Source organism: Podarcis pityusensis (genome assembly GCF_964106645.2).
Source record: "Podarcis pityusensis genome assembly, chromosome: 15".
Classification (NCBI taxonomy): Eukaryota; Metazoa; Chordata; class Lepidosauria; order Squamata; family Lacertidae; genus Podarcis; species Podarcis pityusensis.
In genome coordinates, this window is record NC_138040.1 from 30,346,460 (window position 1) to 30,361,457 (window position 14,998).

General features: G+C 43.8%; 1 long non-coding RNA gene across 1 annotated transcript in view; it reads right to left on the bottom strand.

The window, feature by feature from the left end:
• Positions 1-13,832, bottom strand: part of LOC308464557 — a 44,447-nt gene extending 30,615 nt beyond the window's left edge. The window contains exon 1 of the long non-coding RNA XR_013980094.1: positions 13,728-13,832. This is a non-coding gene — a long non-coding RNA (uncharacterized lncRNA). The remainder of the gene's footprint in view (positions 1-13,727) is intronic.
• Between the last annotated feature and the right edge of the window lie 1,166 nt (positions 13,833-14,998).

Sequence of the window (14,998 nt, forward strand, 5' to 3'; positions counted from 1 at the left end):
TGTGTGTAGGGGGTTATCCTATTCTGAATGGGGTCATATTTTCCCTAAATGATGGGGTCTGCAGTTTGCAGGTACTACTAAATCAAGTATTGTAGATGGATTCACAAGTGTTCTCAGTATCTCCAAGTACCTTTAAGGAGTTTTGATGGCTGTGCTAGCTGCTCCTGGGGAAGAAAACATGATCTGGCCATAATCATTCATGTTTTCATAATGAATGCTGTCCCAAATGCCAAACTCCAATTCAGAGAGAAACTTCACAAACACACAAGGACCCAAAAGAGACAGTGGTTTTCTTTTTTAACCCTCTCTTCTTTTTTTGGGAACAACCATGGCTGTATACAGTAGAAACAGGAAACAGTTGCCATATTCTCCCCTCACCCACATAATCAACTGAGGCCTCCTTCAAGCAGCCGCTTGTGCCACCTGTTGGCAGGTAACAAAAGAAACACAACAACAAAGATCCATTTCCCACATTTCTTCCTCCAACTCCCCTTTTCAAAAAGTCCCTCAAGCAGCTGCCTGTTACATGACTGGCAGGGAGCAAAATGAATGAGAGGAGATTTCCCCCACCTGCACCCCCAGCACACACATTCATTAAAATAGCTGCCTGCCTACTGCTCCATGTAGCTGACAGGCAGCAAAACAAACAGAACTGCAAATGAGTGGATCCTGCATTCCTTCCTCCACCACTCCATAGTCTCCAATTGCTGCAAAAATGCTGGGACCTTCGCGAAAATGTCTTAAGCCATTATAGCTTCTCACTTTGTCACACAGAGCCCCAAGTTCCAAAATCAAAGCCTTTCCTTCCCCCCACCTCCAAAAACCTTAAATCCATCTCCACCTTTTCATTCATTCATTCATTCATTCATTCATCTCCTGGCCAGGAAAAGAGAGAAGTAGCAACCTACTTTGAGTTCTCATTTGCACACTCAGCGACATCACACACAACAGGGAGGGGCTGCTTTGCATCCAAAGCTCTTAGGTCCCTGCTTACTGTCTTTGCACTGGGCCTCGCCTTTCATTGCCAGTTTTATCTGGGAACCTGAAGTGTTACTGAGCCATCACCACCTGTGTGTGCCGTGGGTGTTTCCTCTTTGGCTCCTGCTCTTTGAATTTCCCCTGGTTCATTCATTCACACATACATACAAGTCATCACATTTTGCTAGAGCAGGGGTCAGCAAACTTTTTCAGCAGGGGGCTGGCCCACTGTCCCCCAGACCTTGTGGGGGGCTGGACTATATTTTGGAAAAGAAGAAGAAGAAGGAATTCCTATGCCCCACAAATAACCCAGAGATGCATTTTAAATAAAAGAACACATGTAAAAACACACTGATCTGTCCATGGGCTGGATTTAGAAGGCGATTGGGCCGGATCCAGCCCCTGGGCCTTAGTTTGCCTACCCATGTGCTAGAGCAGAGGTTAGCAACCTAAGGCCCATGGGCCGGTTCCGGACCATGAGCTTCCTGGAACCGGCCCACAGCTGTTCCATGGATCAGCGTGGGGATTCTGTGCTCTTTTTTTGCGGCGCCATTTTTTTTCTTGCCGTGGGGACCGACTTCTGGGTCGGAAGAGTGCCGGAAATAGTGTGTGCGCATGCGCATGGGTGCTCCGCCATCCTGGACATGTGCTGGAAATAGCATGTGCACACATGATATTTCTGGCGCTCTTCCAACCCGGAAGAGCGCCACAAAAAGCTTGAGCACATGCATGGGCACGCACGGGTGTGCACACTCTGGCCCACCGAGAGGTCTGCTGGGGAGTGGACCGGACTGCCCTCAAAAAGCGTTGACGACCCCAGTGCTAGAGCCACATGGATGTGAATGAACCAGCAGACAACAATGAATGCACTCCCAATGCTTTCTCTTATGTGCTGGGACACATCTCTCCCTTGCCTTTCACGTCTGTTTGCAGCTTAGACCTGACCAAAATTATGTAAACTATGTAAACCTATTTGTATTCACATCCACTTTGCTTCCCCTTTGAAAGGGGTGAGTGGGTGGGTGTCGAAACAGGCAGACTGCAATGCAAGGATGGAGTTCATATTGCTTCTGACATTTGGCCTATATGCGTCAGGCTGCAAAGCTCTAATTACTTTTCACACTTAAGCTACAGAGCAATTAAGGATCAATTCAGCTTCTAGGGATGAAATAAACTCCTGTGCTGTTAAAAAGAAAAAAAGAAAACCACCCAACACTACCGAATTTACTTATCGGTACAGCTTATGGGCGCACTAATAGGCCAGGTTTACTGCTTTCTGGCTCCAGTTTAATCAGAATTATAAAGTTGGAAGGTAACTTGTAGTTCATCTAGTGCAACCTGCTGCTCAATGCAGGAAATGCCAACGCAGAATCCTGTTGGCTATAAGCAACCTTGCATGCCTCTGGTCGGTAGAAGGTAGGGCTGTGACTGATAGGGAAAATACACTTTTATGGTTTCCCACAAAACACCTAAACTCCAACCCTTCCTCCTGCTCTCCCTCGCCCCATTCATGGAACATCCTCCAGTGATGTAGAGTTAGAAACCAAAGCCATTCTTTTAACTACAGTGGTACCTTGGTTGTCGAGTGACTTGGCTCCCAAACGCCGCAAACCCGGAAGTAAGTTTTCTGGTTTGCGAACATTTTTCAGAAGCCGAACATCTGATGTGGCTTCTGCTTGAGTGCAGGAAGCTCCTGCAGCCAGTTGGAAGCTGTGCCTTGGTTTTTGAATGGTTTTGGGAGTCGAACGGACTCCCGGAATGGATTAAGTTTGTGAACCAAGGTATCACTGCATAAGTAAAGAATTGTTATTTTTATTTACTGGTGGAACTCATGTGTCTTACTTCCCCATTTTAAGCAATGCTAGTGAGATGTGAATGAGACAGAATGGGTGGTGGGTCTAAGCAACTCCAGCTTTCAAGCTTTTAAAAATCTGATATTTATGTGTATCTCTGTGTGCATGTGTACTATAAGCTACCATATTTTCCCCTCTATAAGATGCACCAGACCATAAGAAGCACCTAGTTTTTGGAGGAGGAAAACAAGAAAAAAAATATTCTGAATCCCAGAAGCCGGAACAGCAAGAGGGACCGTCCGCTGCACAGTGATCCCTCTTGCTGTTCTGGTTTCTGGGATAGCTGCGCAGCCTGCATTTGGTCCATACTTTTTAGGAGGGAAAAAGTGTGTCTTATAGAGTGAAAAATATGGTAACCAATTTTTTTATTTAACGTATCAAATCCAGCTACAGAAGATCTGAGAGATGGCTGTACAATCTTTGATTAAATAACTTCAGTGAATGAGAGCCCACCTCCTCCTTCCAAGAAGTTTCTCTCGAGTGGTGACAGCTGAGAAATGAAACCCCTTAAGAGAGTGTGTGCATTAGGGTTATAACTTTTTTACAACCTCATGTTCCTGTAGTTTAGTTAGACAAACTTTTGCCTAAAAACAAAGGAATGAACTGTCATTTCCAAATCTTTTGAAAAAAGGTCACCCCGCAAAATCAATAAATCAATTTTTTTATATGTAAATGTGTAATGTATCATGTAATTATACATAATAATTGTAATTATGCATTGCAATACAGGAAAAATAGAGCTTGCAATTTTTCAAATACTTGTACAATGTTTTGTACGTTGTATATCACTTCTTATTGCTTAGAATAAATTGAGGTTGGAGTTTGTCTTTGTGTATTTCTAGTCTGTGACCATAATAAATATTGGTTTCTGCTGCAAGCGCCATAAAGTTCCATCATCAAGTTGTGCATTCTGAACAACAACAACAACAACAACAACAACTTTATTATTTATACCCCGTCCATCTGGTTGGGTTTCCCCAACCACTCTGGGCAGCTTACATCATATATAAAAACATAGTAAAATATCAAGCTTTAAAAACTTCTTGATACAGGGCTGCCTTCAGATGTCTTCTAAAAGTTGTGTACTTCTTTATCTCTTTGACATCTGAAGGGAGGGTGTTCCACAGGGATTACTTCTTGGTTATCTGGAGTACGGATGGCTGCTGCTTCCAGTGACTCCAATGCCCACAATGCTTTTTTTAAGGTTTCAATATTTTTGACAAGTTCTGGAAGTCATTTTCATTGAGGAGTAATGTTACATATATGGTGATTTACAACTTTTCATTTTGGGGGTGACCTTTTTTCACAACTGAGAAGAATTAGTCCGCTTTTCGGTGTTTCCATCCCTTTATGATACAGGAATTATTATTTTTTTTAAGTCAAAAAGTTGTGGATGGAGCAAATTTGTTTTCTCCTGCTCTGGAAGGTAGGACTTCAAGTTGCAGGACAGGAGATTCCGACTAGACATACAGAAAAACTTTCTGACAGTAAGAGCTGTTTGACAGTGGAACAGTCTCCTTTGAGAGGTTGTGGACTCTCCATCCATGGAGGTGTTTAAGCAGAGGCTGGATAGTCACCTGTCAAGGATGCTTTAGCTGAGATTCCTGCACTGTAGAGGGTTGGACTAGATGACCCTTGGGTCCCTTCCAGTTCTACGTTTCTAGGCTTCTATGAAGTGTGCACTCCATTTAGGGCTGGGTGAGGCCTGCTGACCAGCTCTTGCCTCAAAAGAACCTACTGCCTAGAACCGTAATGCTGTTTGTTCCATCCTGGGCTAAGTGAGACCAGCCCCACACTTCCCTTGTGTTTAAAGGTAAAGGGACCCCTAACCCTTAGGGACAGTTGTGACTGACTCTGGGGTTGCGGCACTCATCTTGCTTTATTGGCCGAGGGAGCCAGAGTACAGCTTCCGGGTCATGTGGCCAGCATGACAAAGCCGCTTCTGGCGAACCAGAGCAGCACACGGAAACACCGTTTACCTTCCCGCCAGAGCGGTACCTATTTATCTACTTGCACTTTGACATGCTTTTGAACTGCTAGGTTGGCAGGAGCAGGGACCGAGCAACGGGAGCTCACCCCGTCGCAGGGATTCGAACCGCCGACCTTCTGATTGGCAAATCCTAGGCTCTGTGGTTTAGCTGCGGTTGTGAAAAAGTGCCTCCTTTTTTTTTTTTAGAGAACCCGATGAAACCATTCCCCTGTCCTCAGATTCTTTGCGTTATTCATTCCCCCTTGTTTCAAGAACACTTTCTTTTCACAAATTTATTGGTTGATAACATGATAGAGAGATAACGCCAGGATATGTATAATTTTATAACATGCAGAGAACAATATGTGCTGGGAAATCAGAGAGAGGAGCTGAGGGAAGTCTGGGGGGGGGGGAGGAGGAGGGTTTGAAAGGGGGGAAGGGAAAAAATAATGAATATGATATGTTTTGAGAGTTTGTGTGTTGAAATTGTTAATAAAAAATATTTTAAAAAACCACTTTATTTACACCCCCACAAATTGCAATTTTTTAAAAACAAAAAACTAAACACAAATAGTTTTGCAACAGTTGCTTGCTCAACAGGCGTGAGGCTTGTTTTGAAATAATGCTGCTAGATTCAAAGTTAACAGTGTTCTTCTTAGCTTAATGCAAGGCAAGTACATAGATAGCATGTTAAAGGGAGCTGAATGCAGTGAAAGGCATATTTCTGACTGAAAATAGTTATATCATCTATCTATCTATCTATCATCTATCATCTATCTATCTATCTATCTATCTATCTATCTATCTATCTACTTACCTACTTACCTACCTACCTACCTACCTACCTACCTACCATGAATGATAGACCTATGCAAAGCAAGGCTTCTTTCTGTGTAGGTGGACATATTTTGGAGGCCTTCTGCTCTTAATTGTCCTGCCTGGGATCAATGATAAGCTCCACAAGTTTCCAGTCTCCAGTGAGACTGTCAGTCATTTACAAAGCCTTCAGGTAAAAAGGTCTGCATACATTTCCAATAGAAGCAGCTGACATCACATGGAAAGCTATTACTAAACCTGTAGGCCAGACTCTCTGCTTTAAAACCAACAAGTTAAGGAATATGCAAAACCCTGAATCTGGAATTCCAGTATCCATTGAAGCAATGACCTAGAAAGAATTTTAATGGGAGCCCTCTCGAGGCATTCCCTAAACGAAGGAAGACGACATGGGGGGATAATTTCACTAGCTCTGCCCTTGCCCCTCTGCAAGTTGGAGGGTGAGGCTATGCTACTATATTCATACAGAGTCCCTCTGCAATGCAGAACCCTGGAAAATCATATCTCTACCTTGTGATAGGAATCTACCTGAGTAGAAGCAGGGAGGGACAGAGGAGAAATTTGATCCCATTTCCAGTTAAAGGCAAATCTGCCTAACAGAAACAGTTACCTTTCAAAATGTGCACTTCCGGGGTGGCGCCATCAGCAATGGCGGACTCCCTCTGAACTGGAGGGACCAGCTCCGCATGAAACGGGTCTTTTCCGCTACGGCGAAGCGGGGACCCTTTTGGAAATCACAGGCGGATGAAGCCTGTGACCGTGGGACTCGGCGGGCACCCTTAGCACCCCCCCAACCCGCAAAGGAACCCACTAACGGGCTCCGAAGCGAAGAGGGGGAAGTGGCGCGGTGCTGTGAGTCAATTGCTTTTTCTGCGGAGCGAAGTCGCATAGCCGTTGTCGGAGAGTGCTGCCTTTTTCCTGGGACAATTTGGCATCTAAAATAACCACCCGTGAGTACTGGAACATTGAACATTTGGACTTTAAATAAGAACTGGCGAAATAGAAAGGAATTTGGACTTAAAAATTTACCTTAATTTGGTACTGAAATGGGAAGGTCTAAACAGGAAGTCAGCCTTCCATTTCCTTGTAGTCAGAATAAAGCAAAGACAACGTAAACTAGAGCTTTAAAAATCACTTTCAAAGGATTGGCTTTCATCATTTAAAATCGCTGAACCCCCCTTCGGCAGCAGGAGAAGAAGGGGGATCTTTTTTGGGCTGTTTAAACCTGCAGAAGTGAGTTTAAAGCAAAGTAATTTTCCACCGTCCTGATCCTGGAGCGGGGTGTCAGAATTGACGTTTGAAGCTCATTGACCAGAAACAAATGTCTTTGACAGATAGTTAAAAGAAGAGAAACAGTGATTCCATTGTTTCCTTTCGCATTTTAAAAAGAACAAATATGGACAAAATACCTTAAAAAAGAAACTTTGTTGCTATTGTTTTTAAAAGAAAGAACAATCAGAAGATTTCCCCCTAGAGGGGGACTGTGAAATTGTAACTAATTCCTGGGAGCTTGCAGCTGCCACAGATTACAACCATGGGAAAGGATTTGTGACCTTGCAGGACAATGTCTTCAGAAGCACTGTTGGGTGCTCTCTGCAAAATAAATGCCCTATTGGATCAGTTAAGCCAGAAGACGGATTTGATGACTAATGCGGCCAGAACCTTTGAACAGGTAGTGGGAAATTATATGGAGCCCACCCAGGAGCTAAAACAGGAGTGTGCCATGACAGAAGAGTTGAGAGAAGAGGATGCTGCTGAATCTTGGGCGCCAGAGACGGAGGGAGCTGCGGCCCAGCAGGAACATAAATTTTTGGATTTGATAAATGAACTTGGAAAAAACCAAACTTGGAAAGATAAAGTTTGGTTTGGTTTGGAAATGGGGGGTTGGACAGACCCCCCTATACAGGGAGATTTGGACTTTTCGAGTTTGGCAATGGGCCGTCAGATGTTTGGAGCTGTGGGGGCTCTCAATTTTGGAGGGAATCTGAAACATGTTTCTAAATACCACATGGAGTCTAGTCTGGACTATGGAAAAGGGGCTGATTTGTTGAAAAGGGTCAAAAACATTACCAAGCTGGAGTTCCCACGAATGAAAGGAAAATATGAAGAAGAGCTGCGGAAGGGACATGGAAGAGACTTGAGGGCTTCGGATATAAGATTACCAGGTTAATGTGCTAGATTAATAAGATAAAAAGGACTGACAAAACCCGGGACCAGGAGGAAGGGACGCTGGATGAAGATTGGATTGTTTATTTCTTTTTTTTTTATCATTAGGATTGTTCTATAAAATTGATGAATGCTAGAAAAATGTTGAAATGAAATAACTTGGCTCTTGTAAAAATGTCTAAAGAATTTGGTAAGAATGTTATGGCTAGGAGAAGTTGGTAAAAATAAGATTTAAGTTTTAAACTTTAAGGTTTTCTATAAGATAAGATGAAAATAGATTAAGGTAATGTAATGACAGAATACTATGAATTATGGAAAGGATTTGCTGCAATTATTATTAATCAGGATACAAGAAAAGGGAGGAGGAGGAGGTCAAAGAAAGAAGGTATTGAAAGTGGAGAATTTGAGAATGATGGTTTTCTTTTTTCTTTTTCTTTTTCTGCCTTGTCTTTCTTTTTGTGTAATTAAATTCCCCCCCCAATAAATATCATTTAAAAACAAAAAACAAAATGTGCACTTCTCCACATTTTGCAAAGCCATTTGTCCAAAATATGTATATGGTAAATAAAGCGTGCGTAGAAATGTAGCTTATTAGTGAAAAGAATATACAAAAATGAAATGTATTGCTGCCCAACAAATTGCTTGCAAATGTGTGTGTATTGGGCAAAATGCCAAACAAAACTATGTGCATAAAAAGAAATTTGCACTAAAATGTTGGTGAATTTTCATGAGGACTTCTTAAAATGAAAAAAACAAAGAACAAAAAACAACCCCCCCCCAAATAATGTAGAGAACGGAACCTAAGTTGATGAATCAAAAATGGCTCACTGGGTGCGGTTTCCTGGCAAGTACATCACTATTGCATACAGGGAGGGAGACGTGCAGAACAGTGAGGAGACTGATGTTATGTCTGTCTGTCTGTTTGGTTGGTTGTAAGCTGGTTTGGGTTGCCCTGGGCATAAGAAAAAATGGTTGTTGTTGTTGTTAACTCCACCAGCAGGACTGCTGGACTGGTTCTGCTGGTGTGTTTGCACCATCATGATCTCTTCACCGCATCACCCTTCCCTCCCAGTGAGCCACAGTAACCCACCTGCCAGGAAGCTAGTGTACTAGCTCCTTCCCACCCTACAAGTAGCTAATAATAATAATAATAATAATAATAATAATAATAATAATAATTTATTTATACCCCACCCATTTGGCTGGGTTTCCCCAGCCACTCTGGGCGGCTTCCAACAGAATATTAAAATACAATAATCTATTAAACTTTAAAAGCTTCCTGAAAGCTTCTGAATACCATTCCAACCCAGTTGCTTCATTGCAGTGTTTTGGTAAAGTGTGTTCTCCTTATTAGAGAGCACATGTTGCAGTGGGGGGGGGGGTGTCTAGCAGGCCACACTACTGTTGCTGGGTAGATCTGTTTGGATGGCCACAGGCTGTGATTGGGTACTTGTGTTTCTGGGGAGATTTCGATGTTACCAATTTGTGGGTTGGTCTCAAAGGTTTTAAATACTGGGCACACAGCTTTGGGCTTTCTCTTTTGCTGCGTGCACCGGATCACCTGCCCACCCTCCCTGAACTGGGGATTTTGCGCTTGACCTTGCTATGCCTGTCATGGGGTCGCCTGCTTTTGGGGCAGGGGCCTGGTAGGAATTTTGTCCATTTGGCTGATTGGCTGGAGCCATTTGGTTTTTGCCTACTGCATAGCAAATCGTCACAACTTGTAAGGTTTGCGGTTAGGCATTGGTTAAAAAATTGGTTGGTGGAGGGGTAAGTGCCTACCACTCCAATGCTGGTGTTGCAAGGGAATTCCGTTAAAGGAATCCAGGGGCTTGCCTTGCTTTCGTCCAAGTCCCTGGCATCGGGCTTGGGCTGCGCAAGCCTCTGGGAGCATGCGGGGAGAGGTGAGGGTCCGATGCCCAGCTTCATTTCTCCCCAATATTGTTTTCCCTGACTGGCTTTTGCTGGAATCCGGAAGTCAGTTATGTCCCTGGACTGGGGGACAGATAGTTGGAACCAATGCCTAAGCAACCACTCACAGCTATGTATTTAAATAAAGTTGTGGCCAAAATTATGCCAAAAACCTTAAACAAAAATTATGTGCGATGTGTGAGATATTGGGGTGGCTTGGGGACCCCAACACGCAAACTCATGTGCCCATTCATAATCAAGAGGAAGCTTTCTTAAGAATATGCAAATGAACTGTAAAGGAACTGAAAGTGGGGTCAAACTGTGCAGGTTTGAGAACAAATTGCAGAAATTCTCCTGGCTTAGCAGGGATGGGACTCGGAGAAGATCAAGCCAGTGGAACCACAAAGGAATAGAGTGGAGAAATTATTATTATCATCCCTAAGGCCCCCTACCCCATCACACTGTTCTAGACTTCCTTGTCGGCTTTGGCATTACCAGACCACGTACTTCTAAGCTACAGTTGACCTCATTTGATCCCGCAGCATAGCTTTGTCATTCCAGTATTTGATCAAGCCAAAAGGAGGGGAAAGACACACAAACAAAACTGGATTGTTCAGTTACATCTCCGGAATCTGAAATTTATTTCCCTTGCAGCATACTTTCCACATCAATATATCTGTATCACTTTTTAATGTGATTGACAGCTGCGTTGGAAAGTTCGGCGCAAATGTTATACAGCATTCCTATCAGTGTCAGTTTGAGAATGGCGAGAGGGAGTATAAAAAAACTTTGTAACAGCTTACAGTCTCACAACTCTGAAGCACACTCTAAACATTTTATTTTATTTATCACATTGATATCCCATCTGTCCTCCAAGGAGCCCAAGGTGGCATATATGGTTCTATTTTATCCTTGCAACAATCCTGTGAGTTAGGTTAGGTTGAGAGACAGCGAGTGGCTCCAGGTCACCCAACGAGTTTCATGGATGAGCAGGGATTTGAACCCTGGTCTCAGAGGTCCTAGTCTAACACAGAAATCACCACACCACTCTGTTTCCCCCCTTTTAAAAAATCTGGCTTTGCCATCCCTTTAGGAAGCAATGATCCATTGGGATAAATTTAGTTTGGTTCATAACTTAACCCAAGTCTACCTAATTCACCCTTCCCCAAACAATACATAAACCAAAATTCACATATCCTTAGAAATTCACACTTCTCTGAATTGTGTGTTACAGTTTTTCAACTGAATAATGTGTACAATAATGCTTATATTAGGCAAACTGCATATACGTATACATAACAAAAAATGACAGGTACACTTGCAAAAATGCACATATTAAGTGAAATTGCATACAGAAATTGTGTACTGTATATCAGAAGAAATGCACACTAAAATGCAGATGAATTTAAATCAGAACTTTTTTAAAAATTGCAAAGCAGAAATGTGCCAAACTGGATTTAAGACTGGAAAAATTAGAAGCTGAAAAAAACTGAAAATGTCAGATTTATCCATTTCTAGTTGCAGGTTCTAGGAGTCTGTTGAAAGTGAAATTCAATGTTCTCTTACACGAGGGAGGCTCAGTTGACATCCCTTGCCACTGACACACTGCTCTGTGCTGCCAGGGCTGTGTCCTCTAACCCGTGGGTAGGCAAACTAAGGCCTGGGGGCCAGATCTAGCCCAATCACCTTCTAAATCCGGCCCACGGTCGGTCTGGGAATCAGTGTGTTTTTACATGAGTAGAATGTGTCCTTTTATTTAAAATGCATCTCTGGGTTATTTGTGGGGCATAGGAATTCATTCATTTCACCCCCCCCCCAATATAGCCCGACCCCCCATAAGGTCTGAGGGACAGTGGACTGGCCCCCTGCTGAAAATGTTTGCTGACCCCTGTGTAATCCAAGTCCCACCTGCCTCATACCCAGTCATTTTTTTGCAGCCAGTGGAGGCTGGCCCACTCGGGTGAACTGGGCACTGCCCCACCAACCTCTGTCTGCCCCCAACCAGACCCCATTTCCCTGTCTCCTCCTGGATTAGCTGTAAGTATGGTGGCACTGCTTGTGAACTTAGTCTTAGCGTTGCCCTTGTAGAACTTAGCAGAGAGGACAATGCTAGAATTAGTTGGCTCTGCCTGACATTGGCTCTGGTGCCACCTGCTGTTGAGCTCCTTGCCTCCCACCCTACCAGTCCTGATGAGCACCAGGGACCATTGATTGTAGCCAGAATTCACAGTGCCCTTTTAAAAGCCAGACACAGCACTAGAAATGAATCCAAGCTAAACAGAATGAACCAGCAAGCTTCACAGTGGGTACAGTTTTGAAGCCAGCATCCCACACACCTTCAGCCAGTGCTTTCCCACGTACAGTTCCCAACATTTTAAAGCCACCAGTCATCCTCACTTTAAGTCATCCTTGCAGTGAAGTTTGAATATTTATCTCTCAGTGCCATTAGATGGATAATTATTTCTGGCACCCTTTTCTCATCATGCAATGCTGGCGGGTGAGTTGCAGAAAGCCTCGTGGCAGGAGAAAACTCCACCACCTTTCATTACCATGTGAGAAACCAGATAATGCCAGAGGCAAAACACTTAGTGGCAATTGGCGGGTCAGGCTGGCGCCAACACGGCTCATCTTGGGATGGCCCTGAAGTTTTAAATGCCTCAAAAGTTACAATAGTAAAATGTGTGGGTTTATTACACTGAGTAACCTTTAAAACTTGTCTCATTAAGCTTCATTTTCTCACCCTTCGGGCTCTCTGTGCTTCTGAAGATGAGGTTGGGGAGCTCAAAGGGAAGTGGGGAAATGGTTGGAAATGTCACCATTTTACCATCTTATCACAACATCATCACTACTGATAATTTCTTAAGACTGTAGTCCTATTTAGGCATTCTGCTTGTGTCTAAATCCTGCACGGAAACAAACAAACAAGCAGGGATAAGCATGTTAAGTTCTGCCACCCACTCCTATATTACTATCCCCTATGCAATTTAGAGGGATGCGGGTGGCGCTGTGGGTTAAACCACAGAGCCTAGGACTTGCCGATCAGAAGGTCGGCAGTTCGAATCCCCACAACGGGGTGAGCTCCCATTGCTCGGTCCCTGCTCCTGCCAACCTAGCATTTCGAAAGCATGTCAAAGTGCAAGTAGATAAATAGGTACCGCTCCGGCGGGAAGGTAAATGGCATTTCCGTGCACTGCTCTGGTTCACCAGAAGCGGCTTTGTCATGCTGGCCACATGACCTGGAAGCTGTAAGCCGGCTCCCTTGGGAAAAAAAGCGAGATGAGTGCCACAACCCCAGTGTCAGCCACGACTGGACCTAATGGTCAGGGGTCCCCTTTACCTTTATGCAATTTAGAATCCTGATCTCGTAGGGTTTGAAAATGTGCAGGGACCTCTGTGAGTACGGCAACAGGCTCCTCATTTCCGACTTTGCTCTCCATGAGTTGGAGTGCAATGCAGGTAGCAATGCATGAAGGTCGAGCTAGGGATGCTGGAAAGTTCTTATCAGAACAGAAACAGGAGTGGAAATTGCAGGTATTTGCTTATGTATGCCATGTCTCGAACAGAAATCAATCCAGCGAATGCAATCAGTAGTAGTTGCTTTCAGTCCTCAAATGACACATAATGACTCCCTCACCTATTTGCATTGCATTTCCTTTGCACGGAAATGAACGGGGTGAAATAACATAATTATAATGAAATGAAATGTGTAAAACTCCACTATAGATGACAGCAAGACAAATAATGTATTTTTTTGGCCAGAAGCTGAACTGCAGTGGAAGGGAAACGCCGCTCCAAGCGATGAACACAGGTCAGAAAAGAAATTTACACCCTGTTGCAAGCCCAGGTGGAGCTTATAACACCGATTCCCATGTGAGCAGAATGGGGGGGGGGGTGCCCAAATGGGCTTGTAATAACAGTGGGTTAGGGCCAAACCACATGCGACTCAGGTTTTTGTTGTGGAGGCTGTGTGCAACTAAAAATCAATCCTCCTGTCAGGGAAATATCTTCTTACTCACCCAGGGTAAGATATTCCACCTTCTCCTTTTTTAGCAGAGTTTGTCTTTTCATCCAGTGAAGTAAACAGCTCAAGTACATATACGAAATAAAGCTTTAATAGTAGAAAAATATTTTTAACATAGATGCAGATCAGGGCAAGGTCCCATTCATTTTTATGGGACAAATTGGGCAATACAATTTGTAGATACAGGAAGACGAGCAATCTGGAGAGAGATCACAGAAAGGGCAAAGGATTAAATCCTCCTTATCCCCCCTCGGTATTAGAATATGGATCAAGTCCCCAAATTAGTAATTTGTGTGTATGGGAGGTGGAGGGGAAGGAGGAAATATTCCCCTTAAGTATAGAACTGTATGAGAACTATGGAGAGTTTGGCTTTCAATTGCTGAGCAGAAAGTGTCTTATACCAAAGCTGTGTGAAGAAGCTCTCCTGTCCTGATCTGCTCAATTAATTTGAGGAGCAGGGCTAATGTTTAATTAGGGCTCTTAAAATGTATGGTGTGGATGTAACCCGGCACAGTGGTGGCTAGAAACAATGGTCCATAGAAGGTCTGGAGGGAAACCTACACATTACACACACGTGTTTGTAACCAAGCTTGATGGTTCCTTTTCCCCCCTTGTAACATTTAATCTGGGTTTTCAGACATTTTTTCCTCCTGCCCACTCACCACCACTACTACCCAATGGCAAATGGTCAACTTTGAGCAGAATGACAATCAAAACAAAGTCAAGATCCAACCTAAGTCCAGATCCCAAGCAGTCCAAAACAAAGTCCAGATCCCAAGCAGTAGAATGCCACCACCAGCTCAGAAACCACGTATGGGGGGTTGGCAAGTCATGGATGGAGAGAACCAGACCCAATGATGTCATTGGAACACAGCATGCACCCATCTGCTCTCAGGATTCATTGAGCTATTTTCTGGTTGGTGGGCACTGAGTTCGCTCAGGTGAATCAAGATGGAATGCATGGGGTTGCCCATGCTTAGGAGAGAGACCTTGACACCAATTCGGCTCTGAATATTTGGTTAAATCTGCCTCTCCTAACAAATCCATTCCTGAAGTTACCTAAGAAAGAACAGACAGGAGGCATGTGTGTCTTGTACAAAAACAGTGTAGGTGTGCGTGCAGTAAAAATGATGGAGCTGTTCATCTGGGAGATCTGGGGATGGCGAGCGAAAAGCAAAGGAAAACCCCATTGTCTTGTGTCCGGTGCATGCCCATTACTAACACAACGAGAAGGGTGATATTGAATCAGAGGTATGGACAGACAAA